This window comes from Zosterops lateralis (assembly GCF_965231275.1).
Source record: "Zosterops lateralis genome assembly, chromosome: 12".
NCBI classification, from domain to species: Eukaryota; Metazoa; Chordata; class Aves; order Passeriformes; family Zosteropidae; genus Zosterops; species Zosterops lateralis.
The window spans coordinates 7997792-8018118 of NC_139772.1; the positions used below are offsets into that span (position 1 = coordinate 7997792).

A 20327-nucleotide genomic window follows, 5' to 3' on the forward strand; every position below is an offset into this window, starting at 1 on the left:
AGAAAGCTACAGTGTTAAGTGATCACCTGTGAATTTGTAGGTCTGTTAAATGCTACATCAAGATGATTTTAAGTAATGCCTCCATTAAAAAAATCCTTCAGTTCTGTCTCAAAACTGTAACAGAATTAAAGGCTGCTCAAAGGCAGAGTAGAACATCTAGGTGGAATAAAAGCATCAGATTTGAGAGAGCTCAAAAAAAATCAGAGAAGAGATCTGCACCATTACCATGTTTGCTTTTATAAAAGGTAATGTTGCCCTCTTGGTACAAAATCAAAGAAATTTTTTAAAGTCTAGGAAAATCACCACTGGAGATCTCAAGACATCACAAAAGAATCAAGTTCAGGATAAACCAAAAATGGCCTAGCCTTTGTTTTAATAACTATTTCCCTTACTCAATATGAAGCCTTGAAAAATATTTTATAATTCCATATTACCATAAAGAAACATAGCACCAACTCCAGCAGCCCCACAGTCATTTTGGGAAAAATACATAAAATGTTGTCAGTTTTAACAGAATTGTTAATCAGAAACAGAAGAGAGTAAGTTCAAATATCCTAATTCCAACAAATGCAGAGATGTTGGGCGAAACATAAATGCCATTAGTCTGGTATCAAACTAAACCACAGACCGAAGCAAAAATAAAGTCCATGTAAATGATGGAAGGCGCTGACCACACAAACATCTGGAGATCCCAAAAAAGGAGCCGGTTCTCCAGATACACAGTCCTTATACAACATTTAATGTTCCTCCTTCAGTTTTTACTAAAACAAACCAATAAAGAAATCCCCGACTGTGTGTGTAGGCTGCCACACGCGCTCTCCTCGTGCCTGCCAACTGCAGTCACCGGGCGGAGAAGGCTCAAGTTCGGCCAGGAGCTCTCAGAGAAGGGCTCGGATAATGATGGTATCACCACCGCACCGGGCAGCTCCTGCGGCACCGCCTGCCCTGGCAAACACCTGCCAGGTAAAGAAAGAGAGCAACGACCGTGCGAAAAAAAGTAAACCAAACAAGCACACCCCAAACAACTTTTCCTGCACGACGGGGATGTCTGTTTTCCAGGTGAGGTGTCCGCTCGCTGCTCCCCAGAGAGCTCTGCTCCCCCGTTTAACTAAACCTCCTGCTCCAGAGCGATGCTGGACACCGAGAACCTGCTTCTTCCTGCTCCCGAAATGCACCTCGACTCTCAGCAAGCATCCTCGCTTCTAACACTCTCAAGGTCTTTGCGCTCAACTACCTCCTCCAAAACCTGGCGGAGCCCAAGCCTCAAACACAGACAACGAGCTCCTGATTTTTATGTAAACTTTTCTCAGGCTTCACTCCCCCGACCATGAACGCCTCCCTCTCTCTCTCTCTCTCTCTCTCTCTGCAGCTGCAACAAAGCCTCATGTTCCCAATTTAAGCCACCTCCGCCGCCCACCCCGCTGCCAGCACAGCTCTGGGGGCCCCCGGGGAGCGCAGCCCCCGCCATCCCCCGGCTCTGCCGCCAGCCCTATCCGGGGTCCGTCCCCACGGAGCTGCGGCCACGGGCCGGCGGGGGGAACAGGCAGCCGGCTGCCAGCGCCAGGATTAGGGGCCCCGGGGAGGTGCCGGTAGCTCAGGGCTGCCTAATTCCCTCCTCTCACCAGCTGGGCTCCTCCAGGGGCCAGGAGACAAAGGGGAGCACGAGGGGGATGCTGGGCCTGAACTAGGGCAGCACATGTTGCGTTTGCCGCCGCCGCTGCTGTCTGCGGAGAGAGGGAGAGAGGGGAAAAACAACAAGAGAAAAAGCACCCCACCATTTGCTAGTTACTGCTCGGGTTTACTGCCTGTAATTATAATAATTTTATATGTCTGTTCGCAGAAATGTTTGTAAAGATACATTGGGAACGCCTCCCCTTCCCGGCCAGGCTGCCCGTGCCCTGCGCGCACAGGGGAAGGGGCTGCGCCGGGAGCAGCCCGAGCCCTCCAAACGCCTCCACCGAATAAAGAAAGCTCCATTGTTCAGCTCGGAAACCCGAGCTGCGATGGGCCAAATCCAGTGGTAACACAGGCTGGGCCAAGTGCTTTAACTTCCTTACATCCATATGCACTTATGCCAACCCTTACACTGGCCCGCCACGCAAAGTGAACAGATCTCTAGAAAGTCTGTTTTTCCTCTGAAATGAACAGATCTACCTCAAAGCACAGTCTAACATTCAAACAGAGCCAGATCCCCTCCAGCTGCTGCTCTTCAAACATATTGGGCTATTCAGAAAACAAAATCAAAGAAAGCTGGTATAAGTATTACTTTGTGAGTGAAGCACAAAGCCTTTGCTAATATAATTTGGATTCAAAAAAATTAACATTTTTCAGGTTGGAAAGCTAGATTTGTCATAAAATGGAAGTGTTTACATAGAACGCAAAGATCATCTCCTTTTGTTAGTTGGACCTAATTTTCCAATGTTAGTTGGACCTAAATTACCAATTTTCATGTTTAGTTTCTAGATCCCTTTAATTCCAGCATTTTCTCATACTTTTACAGTTTTAAAAGGATTTCAGAAGAAACTTTAAGCACCGGAAACAACCTACCTGGATTTCTTACAAACAAGATACTAAATTACTGAACACCTAAACCAAAGAAATTAGGGAAAACTCATTATCATTAATCTCTTTATGGAATGAATAATAGCCCTGTTAATTTTAACTTGCCATATTAAATTGAAGAAAAGACCTATAATGAACTGAGGAGAAAATTCTAAGGTATTTTGCCACAGTAATATTTTAGTGGGAAGATATATTTTAGATGTGGTATGACATGTCTGGCAAAGATGGTTAGAATAATAATTCTACATTAATGCAATCAAAGGAATGTAGCAGAATGAGAAAAATCACTTTCAAAAAGGAGATTAAAGTCATTAAAATGGCTAATCCTGCAAAGTGGGACTGTTCTAAAATAGAGAATCACATGGCTAGTGCAAGGCTTTTGTCAGTTGCGCATAGGAGAATCAAAACAAGTATTAAAAGGGTAAGAAAATTCAATAAAAAGTTTAATTAGGAAAAAAAGAGCATTAAAGAAGCTTCAGGATGTCAGTAGTCCTCAGGATGTATGTGCAGGTCATGAAGCTTAAAGGGCCATTCTTGATAATCAATCTCAAAGTGGTACAGTAATTTAGCAACTTAATGTTCAGCACGTTTACAGGACTGCAAGCATTTATCATCATCAGTGAGGAGCTAATTCCCGCCTCAATGCATTCAATAAATGTATTTTTCCTTCTAAGAAGGACAATTTGGCCAAAATGTAGTATAAATCATACTTCATTCTCTATTTATCTCCCAGATAACACAAGCCAAGTTCAGAGACATATCCATGAAGCTAAAACAATAAAATGAAGTCTTAAAAAGATGTGATCTCTTAGAAGGGAGACAAACGGCACATCACAGATTGCCAGGAGTAAGCAGCACTGCCATCTCAGCATACACTGCTGACATTGATATATTTATTATTCCAGAGTTATTTTGCTAATAAAAATATAATCGACCAGACACAATTTCACAGTCCCTGCAAACATCTTCCCATCTCCCTGCCCACAGGTAGCTGCAAACAGTTTGCTCCTGCTGAACTTTGAGCAGAGCTTCATTTTCTTGCTCAGCTGCCCAGTCACCCAGCCCTGTGGGCCACATTCCTGGGCAGGAGCTGCACAAACCCAGGCTACCCCCAGCTGGTTGCTTTTCCTCTTAAGAACAAAACACATGCACAGAGACCACATTTGCTGGCCTGGACCTTAAGTTCGTCCTTGCTTAAACCTCTTGTTCACCAAGAGAGCATTATCGGGTCCCCCTCCATTGAAAAATCTCCCTACTCTGTCTCCCCTGTGTGTGGGGAGTTCAGGTGGCTCTTCCACAGGGCCCCTGTGCATCCCTCCACACCATGGGCATGCTGCAATGTGGCCTGTGCAGCACAGCAGGCCAGTTCATTCCAGTGCCACCAGCACAGGTTGAGCACCACGGGGCTCAGGAGAGCCTGCACAACCAGCCCCAGGCATCAGAAAAATCCAGGGTCTGGCCAAAGAGACATCTTTAAGGCTCCCCTCCTGAGCCCAGAAGGCATCTCCATATGGGACAATAAACCAAGGAGGTCAGATTTAGAACGTGATCTTATTCTGTCAGGTTTATTCCTCTAGCACAGAGCTGGTACACAAGAGAAATGCTTAAATTAACAAATACAAAACCCCAAAATTGATTGTTGAAGGAAGGATTGCTGTTTAGCTCAGACTTCTGTTTCTCTCTGAGTCCCTCCACGATACACAAGTTAAAGATGGTCAAAGCACTAAAAATGCTTTAAGCTGTTGAAAGTTGATGGAATTCCAGCACCGAAAAAAGCAACATACTTTTGAAAACAAGCTTGGCCTCATAAGACACACTTCTGAATTGTGCTGCTATTCCTCATCTCCATAATAGCAAAAAGCCATCTGCTTCTCAAGGGCAAATTGTAGGGCTTATTTCTGTATAGCTGTGAAAACCCTGAGACATCCTCAGAAGGAAAGTCCAGTAGAAATGCTATCAATTTCAATAATTATTATTATTGCAGATGCTTAACTATGAGACTAAAACACAGAGATTGAGGACTGACAAATCCTCAGTACTGGTTACAGCAAATTTTGCATTGCTGCACTATGTATTAAAGCCAGGGATAGATCATTACAATGGATTATAGTAAGAACCTCACATAGCATACGCTGCTCATTTACACTGCAGTGCTGGTGTGAAATAATGCAAATCAAGTTTACATAGCAAATGTTTTAAGCTCAACATTTTCAGTGCACTGTGACAGCTTTTTGCTTAATTTTTTTGTTGGAGTGTTTAGTCCCGTTTTCCTGCACATATCCCTCACAGTTAAAACAAATAAATAGTAGTAGCATTAATATTCTAAACTCGATTTTTTTATGCATATCCTAGCTTCAGTGAATGTTTCTGTTTGTTGTGTCACAGAAGGCAATGGCAGACTGTGACCCACCAGCCCTTGTGGCAATGAAAGTCCTTGTACACTGACACTGCATCTACCTCAGAATGGCACTGTCACTGCTGGGCTGTGACTGACACCCAGCACTACTGCACACTCAGGCACACCTCACTAAATGAGAGAAGAAGGATTTCTGCAGCTTACTTATAATTATTCCTCAAAAAATATCATGCAACTGTCCCCCAGAACTGCTTAACCCATCCTTAGCCAATGCAGGGAGGAGGGCCTGGGAAGTTCACATTGCTTTGAAGAACTCTACACTAAGCTTCACACTTCAGTGATGTCAGCTTCTATTCTTAATATATATAAAAATATGAATAAAATGTTCAAAGCAGACATGAAATTTTTGGATAAAAGTCTAAGAGGTGCTAATATAAGTGGCACCACAGGCTATGCTTTCATTATTATCTCTGACTTGAGAGAAATTCAGTTGTACCTAATCACATGCTTATGAGGTAAGCATTTTTGTTGGACTAAATTACCAAAGGTTAGTGACACTTTTCCCAGTTTCTCATCTTTGCACTGCAATTCATTTTATAGTGATTTTTTTAAAAGGCAAGGAAGATGTCTGGCTCAATGGAAAGTATATATAATCTGATTTTTCTTTTCATGCAGAGAGTAACTTTGTATTTAGAATACAAAATCAGCCCAAGATGTAGTGCAGAATTTCAAGCACTAAACTTGCTGGGATGTCTGCCACAGATAAACTGTTACACATAGAGAGTTTAAACCTTGCTGTCTTTGTTTAAACCTTTCTGTAGTGATCAAAGATACATCTAATTAGTCTTTTTTTTATACTGCAAGTTAAAAGTACATACAAAGATGTCTATTGAAGCTTAGCTGATATACAGAAACTTGTTAAGGGAGAGGAATGCATGCCTGAGCCCTTGTCTCCCATGAGCAGAGATATCAAGGCTCAGTAATGACCATTGACAGGGTGATCCATAATTCTGAGCAGATGATAAAAAAAGTTATTTTTGACATTATTTTTCCTTATGTCAAACAGTCTGTATTTTGCTGGTAACAAAAAATTAACATATCATTAAATAAATTATTTCACACTTCGATAAATGGCATGATAGGGCTGGAGAAGAAAGTTTTATGTTAGATCTAGGAATAAACTAAATGCTTTCAGAGTTGAATCACTGTTTTTCTTTACTCCCTTTGGAAAAGCAGCAGATACTATATTCTGCTGTGCATCATGGACTTGGGACTGAAAACAGCTGCAGTCTAATTACATGTAAAGTGTACCAAAACATTCCTTTTATCACAGACTGTAAATCTGTTAGCATCTGTCTCTCCTTTGTTTCTTCCACAAGATACAAGCTTGTTTCTACATTTTTCTCACCTGTAGCGGTAATTAAAATTCATTATAAATGAAAGGAGTGAACACTAAAACAAGTTCCTCTGTGTACAGTTCTAAACTCAAATTAGAAACAGCTGTTTGCTAATTCATGCAGTGATGTTTTGTCGTGCTCTGTGAATCAATAATAACTCACCCTATTCCTACCAAAATGTTAGGATTATATATAGATTTTCCTTAGCAATTTGCTCCTCAGAAATATTCAAATGCACACTCAGTCTTTTTTAAAAGAGATTAGAAGATGATACCTACAAAATCATCAATGAAATAACAGAAAGAGCTTAATAGCTTGCTGCTTCTGCTTACCCTGCTACCTAGAGGGTCCTGTGTCATTCTTGCCTGCTTTGATGCCTACAGAGCATTTAGCAAAAGGGCACGTTGTAAGACAGATGTAACAGAACAAAACTGTATACGGAGTCACGCAAATGCATCACGGATGCAACAGTCACATTGAGAGAATATTATAGAATTAGAGTTTCGGCTATGACATCTACAACTCTGAAACATTCAGAATGACAAAGCCCTCAGGAAAAAAATCCTAGTAGAATAATTATTACTTATAATAATTAGTTATAAAATTAGTTATAATAAATGGTAATACTTATGCTAATTGTTACTAATATTTCTACATATTATGTTAGCCAGAACACAAACTTCATATGACCCCATTGGCCTTACGCAATTATATTCTGCACTTCTTGCTACTTGATGCCAACATTTATCATGATTTCAACACTTGATTATGCAAAACAAAGAGACAACACACAGCAGTTAAGAGCTGTGCCTGATTTCCTTTTTATCTAAGTATAGGGCTGCAAGCAGAGTGGCTGCAGTGATCTGAGCAGCCCTCATGGCACCTTTGCAGAGCCAAAGATCCAGCCCAGAGCAGTGAAGAACATCAGCCTCTGTGCAGGTCTCTGCAATACATGCATTACTTCGTGCGTTTTCTCATCTCTATATAGAGAGGTGTTTTCCCTTCCTTGTGTTTTGCTGCTGTTAGCAGGGAGGGTGTTCCCATACAGCACACATCTGAGACTGGGACGGAGCTGCTTGTGGAAATGTGGCCAGCGGGACAACCTTTCTGGTGGGATGAAATGCATGAGATGAATTTCCTAGATTTATGATTTCCTCCCTCCCATTTGATCAGGCAGCTCTCAAATACAGCAGGCACCTGTTCTCAGGCTGTTTTGCTGATTACCCTCAGGCACATGTGGTCATACAGACTCAGCTCAAGCTCTTTCTGTCAGTTCATAACCATAGCACCAGAAACACAGACTAGCTGCTCTTTGGAGAAACTCAGTGAATGCAGAAGCTGAAGGTAAAGAGAGACAGACTTTTCTCCACAAATGGTCCAGACTGGTGTGATTTAATTTAATGCTTATTGTGCTCATTCTCATGTTTTTGCATTGTACGTTCAAGTGAAGTCATCAATTACAATCCATTTAGCTCATTCATAAAATTCATTTAAGGGTCATATCCTGCACAGTGAGCAGCGAGTCTTGGAAGTCAGTGCTGACAAGGACAAGCAGCACTTTCTTTCCCACAGGATATTCAGCTTGTGCAGAATCAAGTCAGAGCTCGTTTTGATGGTGTGGGCAGCAGTCTGGAGAAGCAAATGCCTTTAAAACTGGGGCAGTGGCAAACTAGGACAAAGACAGCTTTGCCAAGAGTTCTCTGATAATCTGCTGTCACGGCTAAGACAAATGGCTATCTGCTTCTGTGCTGGTAGAGAATATTAGAATGGCCTTTCCATTTCTGCAGAGCTGTTTCCACTCTTCTGGCATGTATCAGCTGTGAGTGAAAAGAACCACTAGAAGTGAGAAAATGGACCACAGACCAAAAATGCTCTGTGCCCTCTGGCTGGGGTCACCAGAAGTGGCTGCACTGCTAGGATGGCTTTCTATAATGTGACCTTCAACTGATATTACATGGTGACCTGACCTGTAAGAAAATGGGTTTGCAGTCTCTGTCTCTAGCAGATGATAAGTGCTTTCCAGAGAAGAGAATTCTGCTGGTAAATTAGTATTTTCCATCAGTACTTAGTACAAGAGAAGACAATTGCCATGTTCCAAACCTGAGAAAAAACTCATGTTTCAAACCTCTGCCCTGCACAGAACTTTACTGCCAAGCTTTCCGGCCTGAGGAACTTAAAGCTGGTCATATCATTACAGCAGGTTGCAGGGGAAAATAAAACTAGGTTGTTAAGTTAAAAAGAAGGAGGCTGTTCCAGACTCTCATTTTGATCTAGGTGGGAAAACTGTGACGCACTTACAATCTCAATGGGTTGATGCTCATGATGAATAGACTTAATGCTGAAAAACACATGTTGGCTGAAATTACTCAGCAATAAACAAACAGTAAAAACGAACAACATCCAGATTTTATACTGCCTTCAAAGAAGAAGGGAAGAAAAGTAAATTACATGTGACAAACAGTATCAAGTAACCTGTTTTATAGCTATGCACACACATTATTGTTCTGACTTCCAAATGTGTTGTGTATTCACAGCAATCCCATTGAATTCAGTAGGAACAGCAGTTACTCAACACTCCTCAAAATTCAAGTGACATAAATATGAGATATAGTCAGTTCTACTAGAGATATTTTCAGAAAAGTGCATGTATTCCCTGTCCCTTTAGTGAATTCAGAATTAAGATTTCATGCAAACACCATGAAAGGAAGTGAAGCTGCACTTGCAAACACCACAACTTCCACACGTCTGGTGAGTATAACCCCTCAAGGCCTCCATCTGCCTGGTTTTGGAGGGGCTTGTGTGCCCCAGTGACCCCAGTGGTATCTCTGGAGCTGAAGAAGCTGCCAGCTCCATCTAACCCAAGACTGGAAAAATGGGGTTTGTTCCAGCTGAATAAGTCTCCCATTCCTTGGGGATGGTGTGTGTTAGGGCAAAGTACAATTAGTTAAGACTTTGGGTTTGTTAGTGAACAATTTTTAAGAAATGAATTCATTTAAAATTTAAAAAGAGCACCCACAAATGTAACAGCACACTGGTGAATATGAAGCACATTCCTGATTATCATAAACATTGGTCATGAATCTCTACCATCTTTGTAACTGGCCTGAGGGGAACTGCATGAAACAGAGGTGGGAAGGAAGTTCTCCACTTATCAATACCTGACAGAAATAACTGAAAGGTTTAAAAAGAAAATAACTATAGGTTTTTTACTATGCAAGATGAAAGTCAAACAGCATGGCTTGCCTAGGAGAGACATGTATTCTGCACTGTATGGTAATGCTACTTCTTTTTTCCTAACAGTACCCACCATTTTAAACAAGAAGAGACTTTTAAAACGAGCAAGCAAACAGACGCATTTGCCACCCGGTAAGATTGCTCTCGGTACACCAGTGTTTCCCTACAACAAACGTGCTGCATGAGAGTCCTTTCAAGTTTAACCGCCAGTGACCCGGCATCTGTGATCTGAGGACTTGCACTGCACCACACAACAAAACCATCCGCCAAAAGCTCTCTCTTCTTCCAACACATCTTTGCCCTTTTGACTGAAGGGCCTGATGACAAATCATGCGACTGCGCTCTAAGGCGTTCAAAGGAAAAGCTGTGGCAACAGCCAAGGTCTCTTTTCCTTGGGCTCACAACTCCATTGGTGCAGCTCAAGGAGGGATCCCATGCCCAGCATTGCCAACACCTCATTCAGGCTGCAGGGGATGAGCCCCATGGTGCCCACTGCAAGCACCTCAGTGTCACAGAGCATTGGATATCCCTCTCCTGTGGGAACCCAGCACTGAGAGCAGCCCAGGCTGTGCCCCATCTCCTACACCACAAGTTTGTGAGAGACTTTTTGAGCATCTCTAAATTCTTTAGAGGCTTCTCAGGTTGTCAGTCAGCAGCGACCACGCTCCGGAGAAAGCCTCCCGTAGGGAGGATGCTCATCAGTGCAGGCAGGCAGGAGGGGGGAGTGCAGCTGGGGAGCCAGAGTGAATCCAACCAGGAGACAACAGCCCCTCCAGCCCTGCTGCCCTCCTGCCAGGAGCCTGGCTGTACCTCCCCTCCATCCCCGCTGCACTCCCCAGCTACAAGCACCACACTGCCCACGGACCGGAATGGGGGGCACTTTCCTCAAAGTCCCGTGAGGCAGAGACACCTTCCTCCTGAATTGTTCTACAGTCTTAGGTGCTCATTTTCTCTATTCAGATGGCTCTAGTTTAACTAGCAATGGTGGTTTTCTTCTCCCCACACATGTGTGGTTGGTTTTTTGCCTCCCACAAAATGTGAATTGTACGATTTATTCTAGTTAGTAACTTTCTCTGTGCCTTGGCCACAGATACATGAGAGAGTGAATTTATAAAGAGAAAAGGTGCAGGGCACTTTTATTTGTTTAAATGGGATTAAAATTAGGGTTGGAGTGCACACTGAATCATCTCAATTTATCCCTGAAGAGAAGGAGGGACAGGAAATGTCTTGGCACTTGCAAACAAATATCTGTTTCCCCACCGACTTGCTAACAGCACTCCTTCCATTTGAGAGCAGTCTCACACAGGCATTGGCACTGATATTAGAGAATTAAATGAAATAAAGGGAAAAGCTATAGTCAATAGCTTTCTCTCTAACTTTACCCACATGATGAGGACTGGTTATACTTACATAAAAGTATCTGGGAATGTTAATAGACTAAATAACTCAGCAAAAGGAATGAGGAGGCCATGGGGAGAGAGAGACTGAACTTACCCTACAAAAGTTCATCTTGACACTAGAGATACAACAAGGCTTTTTACAAAAAGGCAAGGCTTTCTACATAAGAGTGCCCTAAACTAAACATGGGTGGAAGCTGATGGTGGATGTTTAGGGTAAGGGCACATTTTCTGCACAGGAAAAACGGTCAAAAAATCAGAACAGAAAAAGCAAAAGACTATATAAAAAATAAACAACAAAAATCTCTTGGGGAAATAAAGCATCAGATGTTTAAAAGACACACTTGTACCTGCAAAACCAGATGTATTCAAGAAACATCTCCAGTCAATTAATGGCTGAAAACATACACCCCCGCCATGGAAATGAAAAACTATTGTTTTCATAAACAACACAGAGTTTTAAAGCTCAGACCAGATTCATTTGCAAAAAGCCTACTGTCCTAAATGTATCTAAATAATGAAAACCCCTTGCCACCTCCCTGGAATCTGTTTGGTTTTGCCCTTCTCAGACCCACAGTCAAAGCTCCCTGCCCAGACAGGAGGACAGACTGGGCAACTCTGGTGTCTCCCACAGAAGAGTGAGAGAAGAGGGCTCCCCAGATACAATTCACATATTATTTACATGTTTTGTCAAGGCTTTTTTAATATTTATTTTAGTTGTGGTCAATATGGCAAAGATTTTCAGGAGAGAAGAGTTTTCTGACCACAAATAAACTATGCTGCTGTCTAAAATTAGATCTTTAGCCCATCTCATCCTTTCCAAAAAAAAAAAATCAAACTGAATTGGACAAATGAATGAAAACTCAGTAACTGCTTCCTCACACCTTCAGCCAGAATTAGTTGTGAAACTGAATCCCACTTCCTCCATCCCATAAGCACATAAAAGTATGAATACCAAGAGTTATGACTACCAGCCTTGACTCCCCATCTATCCCAAACTGTCTATCTGTATTTAGAGGCTGGGGCCCTGGATTTCTGGGAGCTGATTTTAAAGACACAAGATTTTTGTTTGTTTTTTGGGTAACAATTTTCCCATTATTTAGGATTATCATTCCTTGCATCTTTGGATTTTCTATGAACACAACCATAGTCCGTGACCTCCTGGCTACCTGAAATCAGGAAGGCTGCAACATCATGTCTACCCTGAAGTCACTGTGCACAGGCTTAAGAGGGACTCCATTTTAATTCAGTTCTTTGGCTGGAATTGAGATACTGGATTTGATCCGATTTTTTTTTCTTACTGTGTTGCTTTGTATCAAAACACTCATTTTCCAGTGGGTGGTGCCTAACAAAATAGAAGCAGAGGTGTGAGCACAAAGGAAACAGCCATTATAAATGCACAGAAACACACCATGTCAACACATACCAGCTGCCCAATATGTACAAAAGCTTTAAAAAAGGACAACTGAGTCATTATTTTAGAGTTTCACTGTATTTTCCATTTTAAAACGTGTTACTATCTATCTAGTGTTGTTAGAGAAGGTTCCATAGCAAACACTGGAAATCAGACACCTCCTAACCATCCTACGTAAATTCATCAGAATTTTTGCGCAGAGCGTTATCAGGTAACAATATTTACCATGTACAGTAATTATAAAAAACTCTGAGATTGTGTAATTATGTATTTTAATTACATGATCTGATTAGGTTTTTTAATCACTTCATAAAAAGAAAGGAAATTCACTGAGGTTGTCAGAAAGTTAATAAAAATAAGATAATTCACTGCAAAGGCTCACCATGGTGCCTTTCTAACTACTTCCTTGCTACACCCCACTGTGCCTAGGTATTGGAGGTCAACTATAAGTATTAATTTCCTTACTTTTATTAACTTTGGTGACAACATTTATGCTCTTTTGGCATGGTTTTTTTTGGTTTGTTTTTTTTGTTTGTTTCTTAAGGAAACACTTTCCATTTAGCTGGATGATATTTTAAGACATATGGACTCCTCAAAACCAAGAAGCTGGATGACCTGAAACCCATCAAGAGACTCAGCCTCGTCCTGCTCTGTCCTCAGAGCCTTGGAGGGATACCTGGGGAAGCTACTGTGTGGTGGCCACTGTCACAGTGATCTGTGTGAGCCTCACCACTAGTGAGGTGAGCCTGCAAAACCCACCCAGTTTAGCAGTGTCACAATTCATCGGCAAAGCTGCCTGGTCACATTGGGGACACCGAGGCACATGGCAGCTACACAGAGGACTCAGCAGCAGTGAGAGACGTAACTGCTGCAGCAGGCAGAGGCCAGGCCAACCAGGTACCTGCCCTGGGCAGCAGGAATCACCCAGGAATCCAGCTATGAAACACAAGCAACCCCTCAGAACCATCCTGCTGGCTGCTCACAGTGCAAAGCAGGGCTGGGGGCTGAGAGGGGTGCAAGAGGTGAGTCACCTTCTCCTGCTCCTGAGGCAGGACAGAGCACATCTGGTTCACCTCTGGAAAACATTTTTTCTAAGTTTTGGATGCAGTTCTGCTCTAAGGAGACATTTTGTTTATATCCAGACTGGGAGTCTATAATGTAATACTTGGCTATTGGATTCAGCAGCTCTGTTTTACTCATTTTTGGTTTGTCCTCTCTTCCCGCCAGCCCTTCTTTATTCTTCTCCCTTCTCTTTTTACCTTTCCACCCCCTCTCCTGTGATTCTCTGGGGAGAACAAATCACTTTGGGAGGTTTAATGGACTGACAAGAGCAGAAATTTAATCGGGGTGTGCAAGCACGGGCCAGGCACATCAGAAGCAAGCGCAGTGCAATCCATTTGGGCTGCCCCACCTGTGACCCCGGCCGGGCCAGGCACCCCCTTCTCTGCAGGGGCCATACAGGGAGAGAGGGGCCCTTCCTGCTCACATGGGACCTTGGTGGTGCCTGCTTCAGGAGGAGGGCTGCCAGATGCTGACAAGCCAAAAGCAGTTATTTCAGGAGACTTTTTTTTTAATATAGAAACAGCTGACACAAAATGCATCTCACTGGGGAGGGAAACCATGCTCCCAGAAGTAAAAGACCACTAAAAACCCTCCTTTTTTTTCCAAGAGAAATCTAAAACAGTTTTGGGCCAGATATCACTTAGGTTTTTCATTTCCATTTTAGGAGACTTGCAGAGTGCCCTTCTAGTCCTTCCCTATCCATGGAGAATATTAAGGCGGCAGATGTAAGTGGATTAAGAGATGGTACAAAGCATTTCCGAAAGTAAGAACAACCTCAAAGAAAATCTGTCCCAGCAAAACAGCCACTGGTGGGGGAGCTGCCTGAGCCTCCCTGCACCTCCCTTTGCTGTGAAAAATCTCCCCACACCACATGCACAGTCCTGGGCTGGCAGGGGCATGCACTCAGCTGCTGCCTAAGAAAGACAGTGAAAAGGGGAAGGCACAGAATTATTTAAACAAGTTTTTCTACAGAAAATGGAAAATGTTGTGTGCAACAACACGACTCCTTTTCCTTTGTGCACCGTTTGCTGTTACAAATTACATTTGCAAAGTATAGCTTTCAATATAACATAGCCAAAAGCAACCTAACAGCATAATTTTCTTCCTGGGTACTTTATTTTTGAATTCTTCTACAAACAATGAAACAGAGATTTGGAAAAAATAAGAAAACAAAGAAACCCATTCTTCCTACATGCCTGTAAACCGGGGTAAACTTACAAGAGACCAACTTTTGAACAATCAATGTGATTTACTCTTGCTTGTGGTGCCTGTGCTGGCTACTGCCAGTAAAACCTAATGGCACACAGTGAGTGATACCTGACACTCCGCACACTCACTACTACAAAGACTTTGCTCAGTTGAAAAGCATGTGTAGTATTTTTCTATCACCATTGCCTGCATTTTCACTTTTAGACACCTTGTCTGCTTGACAAAGCTACATCATATCCGTGACATTTATTTAAAGCTTGCTGTTCTGTGCAACTGGGTGGCATAACAAGGACCAGGAAACCAGAGCTTTAAAATACATTTCCTGGCTGATAGTGCAGATTAAGAGAGCTACAAAAGACAAATATTAAGGACAAATATCAGTCATATCCAAAAACCAGAAGTATTTTCTAGCAGGATCATAACCAACCAATACCCTGAGATACCCAAAGGGAAGAATCTCTATCCTTGCACTCATCCTTGTCATTTTAAACTGAACTGTGCTCTTTAATAATAATCTCAAAATTATCCAAATAGTTTCCAGGACTCTATACTATGACAAGTTACATTCTAACAAAAATCAGTAATTCCAAAAGTTACTACGCATTACTGGCTTTTTTCCTTGCCTTCCACTTATATTTTTCACCTTGTTTCTCTCTGCCATTTCTCCATCTCATCCCAAAGCCAGATTATTACACTGCAAATGTGGGGCAGGTCCAGATACCCAAGGGGAGATCCAAGATCCTCTCTCCTGAGGAAACTTCACAGTGAACTCAATGACTATCTGTGATGTTTGCTGGTACTAGGGAATAATATTTCCCTTGGGCACTTTCTGGGTAGAGTCTACCACCTGGGTTAAGTCATTATTACAATCAAGCAGAAAAAAAAGGGAGGGAGAGTAGAGATGAAAAAACACTACAGCAAGCATCATTACAGCTCATCAAAAGTGCATTAGAGAACACCTGATAATATACTCCGAACATTAATGATCCTTACAATATACCATATTAATGCAGATGTTATATGAATTCTCAGAAACAAATTTTTCCATTCACACACTTCCTTAAAATTGGTGTTGGAAAAAAACATCTCTAGAATCTATTAGCTGCCAGCATTTTTTTTTCTGTCTCCAGAAACAAACAAATAAAATAACATCTCTGTACCTGTATGTGCTGTGGATCACAAAGCTCAAACAAATATCCTGACATTGGGATGCTTATTGGCATCCACTGGCAACGTGTTACAAAGTTACAATGGACAATGGTCAGCAAATATTAATAAAAAGGTTGTGACTGTGTTCCTTTAAATTGGACTATTATCACTACTAAGATCAATTTAACTGGCTGCCTGAAACTCTCCAATGCTGGGCAGCAATTTCCCTTGCAATTTTTCCACCTTCAGGCTAGGAGGGGGACACATGAATGCCACAGAATTGATAGTGCAGCTCTGTTATAAGGTGCTAAATGTCAGGTTAGAGCAAAAACAGCTTAGTTGTCTGAAGAGCCTAATACTTCAACCAATAACTTAAATGGAGGTCAAAAAAATAATTCTAGGCACTGCTTAAGTCCTATATTCCTCCTTTACAGAGACTGCAAATCATGTCAAGTTCTGCATAAATAGGTTTTGTAGGGGTATTAGAGGGTGAATTACTGTCATCTAGGTGTTAGTGCTTAGTAAAGCAAGGATGATCAAACCCATTTTGCCAAAATCCAATGTGAACTGCTGCTCTCAAAGAAAGGTCACCCAACCAAGAACGCTTCATAACAAAAGTGATTAAACAAAACAAAAAAATTTCTACAACACACATGCATTTGTACGAAGGAGTGGTTTGGAAATACAATAGTCTCACCTAAAGACCATTCTCTTATTGTTATTTGAAAGCTGAGGAGAAATCTTTTTCCTAAACAAGAAGCTGGTAAAGATTTGCAGCATCTCAGAATTACTTCTAGAAATAAGGGAAGCAGGAATTATTTTTAGTGCAGCTGAGAGGCCAGGCATATTTCAGGCAATCTCCCAGAGCCTGCTTCTATACCATGTGGGACATAAACCCACAAACTATGAAAGAACCCAAATCAGTATTGTTTTCTCAAGTGACATCCATTATCCCTCATCTGAGAAAATTAACACGTGTATGCAGAAGCTCAGTAAAGTAAGCTCAGAGCTAAAAGTCTAAGATTAACTCTTTATGCCTCACAATAAATGTCATCTTTTAAGTCAGCAAAATGCTAATATATTCTAATTTATATTCAGTGCTTCTGCCATTTAAAGCAAGCAGGGGCATCAAAATACAGTTAGGCTCAAGCACAGTTTCAAATGCTACAGTACACAGGGTAATCAAGAATTTCCAAATTCCAAAGAGCTACAGTGATATAAAAATGGAGATACAGAGGGGCAATTAGACCAACACATGCTGGTTTGGATAGCATTAGGAAGAGTGTCACAAAATGAATAAAACCCAGCTTTTGTGCAAAGTCTCTTATTTTCTGACATCTGAGGTAAGCACTGTATCTAGTAGTAAAATGCTATGAATGTTAAATGTAGGCAACCTTTGTGCTCTGCCAGTTTATTTCTAGATCAAATGATAATATTTGAAGATTTCTATTGCAAGCCAGCACTCAGTATTTTTCTTCATCTTCCTGATCTGCCCAAAAGATTATATTCAATGAATCAGATATATCTTTGTCTTCTTTTTACTCAGATTAATAAATTAGGCAGCCCATAAATCTGAAGGGTACTTATTCTGAAGAGTGAAACACAAAGAATGATTGATAAGGCTGGATTTCCCAGCAAAGTACATAGAAACCTCCAGGCAGGTATTAATTCTGTACTGAGTTCTCCTACAACACACTCTTACTCTTGCACCACAACATACTAACACACATCACCAGGTATCCGCCACAAAAGCAAGGAAAGCTTGTCTTGACCCACAAGGTGCATTGTTCTTGTTTAGTGCTCTGGGATAGCTAAATGAGGAAAGCAGTGAAGAGCAAGCCACAGTTTGTGACATTAATATTTGAACAGCCAGGCAACTTTTGCAGTCCCTGTGTTATTCCTCCCAGCAACACAGAACCAGATCTTGCATCTGGTGGCACGTCCTTCTCAGGGACATTTTTGCTACCCAGCAAGAGTGCAGGAAACGATGTCTGCACAACAGTGAATTGTGAAGCAGGGATAATAAAAATAATCTGATCGTTACCCCTGTGCTTTAAAAACTGGACCCCCTGGCAAGTAGCCAAAATAAAACATCAAAGAGGGCCTCCACAAGCCAGGCTCAGGATCAACATTCATGTGAGAGCCCATCACCTACTTACCCTGACAGCAGGCAAGAAAAGTTGGAGACATCTGCTTGGAGGGCAGGGGTCAGGCTGGCCGGGCTGTGCTGCACAGGCTGGAAATGTGAGTGTGCACTGGGTGTGCCTGGCCAGGCTGTGCTCTGGGGCTGCAGGGGCCTCCTGTGAGAGGGGCTCCCTGTTCTGGATACAGCTGGCTCCACCACAGACCCACCGCTGACTGACCATCACTGGACTGGCCATAACCCCCCACTGCCCAGCACTCCTGGGGCTGGAAGGAAAATTAAGTTAGTTTGCCCCAAATCGAGTCTGTTCTGCCCATGACAGTAATTGCTGAGCCATCTCCCTGTCTTTATCTCAACTCAGCTTTTTCATCTTACTTTCTCTGCCAGTCCTCTTGAGGCAGGGGAGGGAGAGAGCAGCTGGGTGGGCATCTGGCAGCCAGCCAGCATTAGCCCACTGCAGGGCAGCTGACTGCAAAAGCCTCTCTGTACTGAGGAAGACTAAACAATACCTAAATCTGTACCTATAGGGCCTGAATTTATTGCTTTGTTTGACTCTGTATTCCATTAAAAACATTTCTACTGATAATACATAATGCAAGGTCTTACAAACCATATACCACAGATACACCACTGATATACTACCTTCAAACTTGCTGCCTGCATGCAAGGTAGATATGGAGGTTATTTTGGCTGTGTTGGGGTTCACTGGCGCTAAGGGTGATTGAGGTGAGCCACCTTTTTCATGCTAGAAGGAAGCAGCAAGTTGTTCCACTGATGGCTTAGGAAGAAAAACAATATACCAGCAAATGTTCCATGTCAAACACTTCCCAGACTAGTTCAAAGACGGGTTTATGTGTGTGCTGAAGCACAGGGGGCCAAAAAGTACAAAAGCTTCTAAGTTGCTGCAAATTTCAGAAATCAAAAATCCATCAAAGAGAAATATTTTAATATTTCCATGTTATTAAATTTCCATTAATTTCCATAATATTTTCCTCTAAAATAATTTTGATTCTTGTGAAAATTCAGTAAGAGTTGATTACTGAAAATGGCGACATGAACATAAACACCCTTCAGGCATCTCACAAGTACCTCTGCAAATCACACAGCAGTGCTAGGCACATGCCACTGCTGCTAATCACATCCTCTCCCACATAACCAGATGAGCTTCCTGAAGTTACAGTGGAGGAAGAAACTACCAAGGCTGTACAACAGCAGAACATATATTCAAGATATTTGATGTCACTGTCAGCAGTCCTTTCACACACACACACACACACACACACACACACACACACACACACACACACAAGGAGGCTTCATGATGTCCCTTTCTAAGATATCACTGTGCACTCTTCTACAAATCTCAGCCTAAAACCCTGTTGCAAGGTCTCCATGAAGCTGCTGAAGTTGATTAAAGACTATCCATGGTTTCTCATACAACTCTATTATTGCTCCACAGCAGCACTTTGTGCTTCCTTTTTCACAAAGGGATAAAGCAGCCTTCACAAAATAAAGGCCCAGTTCCACTTTTGAAGCTGTAGCATTTTACTGGATGGTGTGTTTAGCCTTCTTAGTGTGACCAACGAACATACGAGTGAGTTGGGCCTTTTCTTTGCCCACAGAGGGAAAAGATGGGTGTTTTGACATGAAGCATTTGCCAGACACTTGGTAAAACAGCCTTCAAAATGGTATTTGGAACTGTTTTAACAGGTTTCAGCAAGAGAGGGGAGGGGACAGGATTATTGCCTCTGCCATCTGACCAAGGCAATTTCTGTTAGAAGCTGGTCTTGTTTAAATTAAAAGCACACTTGCTTTTAACTCTGAACCTAAGATACTTAGTTTGCAGAGACCCATGTTCATTCTCCTACTAGGATGTGAAAGAGACCTGTGGATGTCTGGCATGATCAAAAGGAAACATGGCAATAATATGTCAAGTCACAAATTATTACGGCCTCTTCCCAATGTGCAGGAGATCCCACATTCCACCCATCCATATGCTTCAGCTGCAGAGCATTTTACCAAACATATGGCCCCTTGAAAGTGAAGGTTTTCTTTTGAGTTTTTAATCACAATTGCTTGTTATTCTTAATTACTTGTTACTTCCACTACAGTATGAAGCTTAACCTGACTTCTGCTGGGAGAATACAAGTCATGAAAATGGTTTCCTTTTTGATAATAGGGAAAACATTGTTAGTAGGGAGAGGGCACCAAAGCTACCTTACAATTCAAACAAGCAGAATTAGCTCTTGGTAGCAACACAAATCATAGTGTCCCTTCTTGATACTGGTATCTATCTTTGTCAAATCCTTTACAATGTAACATCATGTAAATAAACTATAAAGAAGAGGTAGGACAGCACAGTGCAGCTATCTGATAAAGAACAACTAAGAAACTTTTTTCTTCC

General features: G+C 41.9%; 1 protein-coding gene across 8 annotated transcripts in view; it reads right to left on the reverse strand.

Annotated features, from left to right (window-relative positions):
- The window catches only part of ZNF423 (zinc finger protein 423), a 227100-nt gene that overhangs the window by 97513 nt on the left and 109260 nt on the right, over nucleotides 1–20327 (reverse strand). The window lies entirely within an intron of this gene.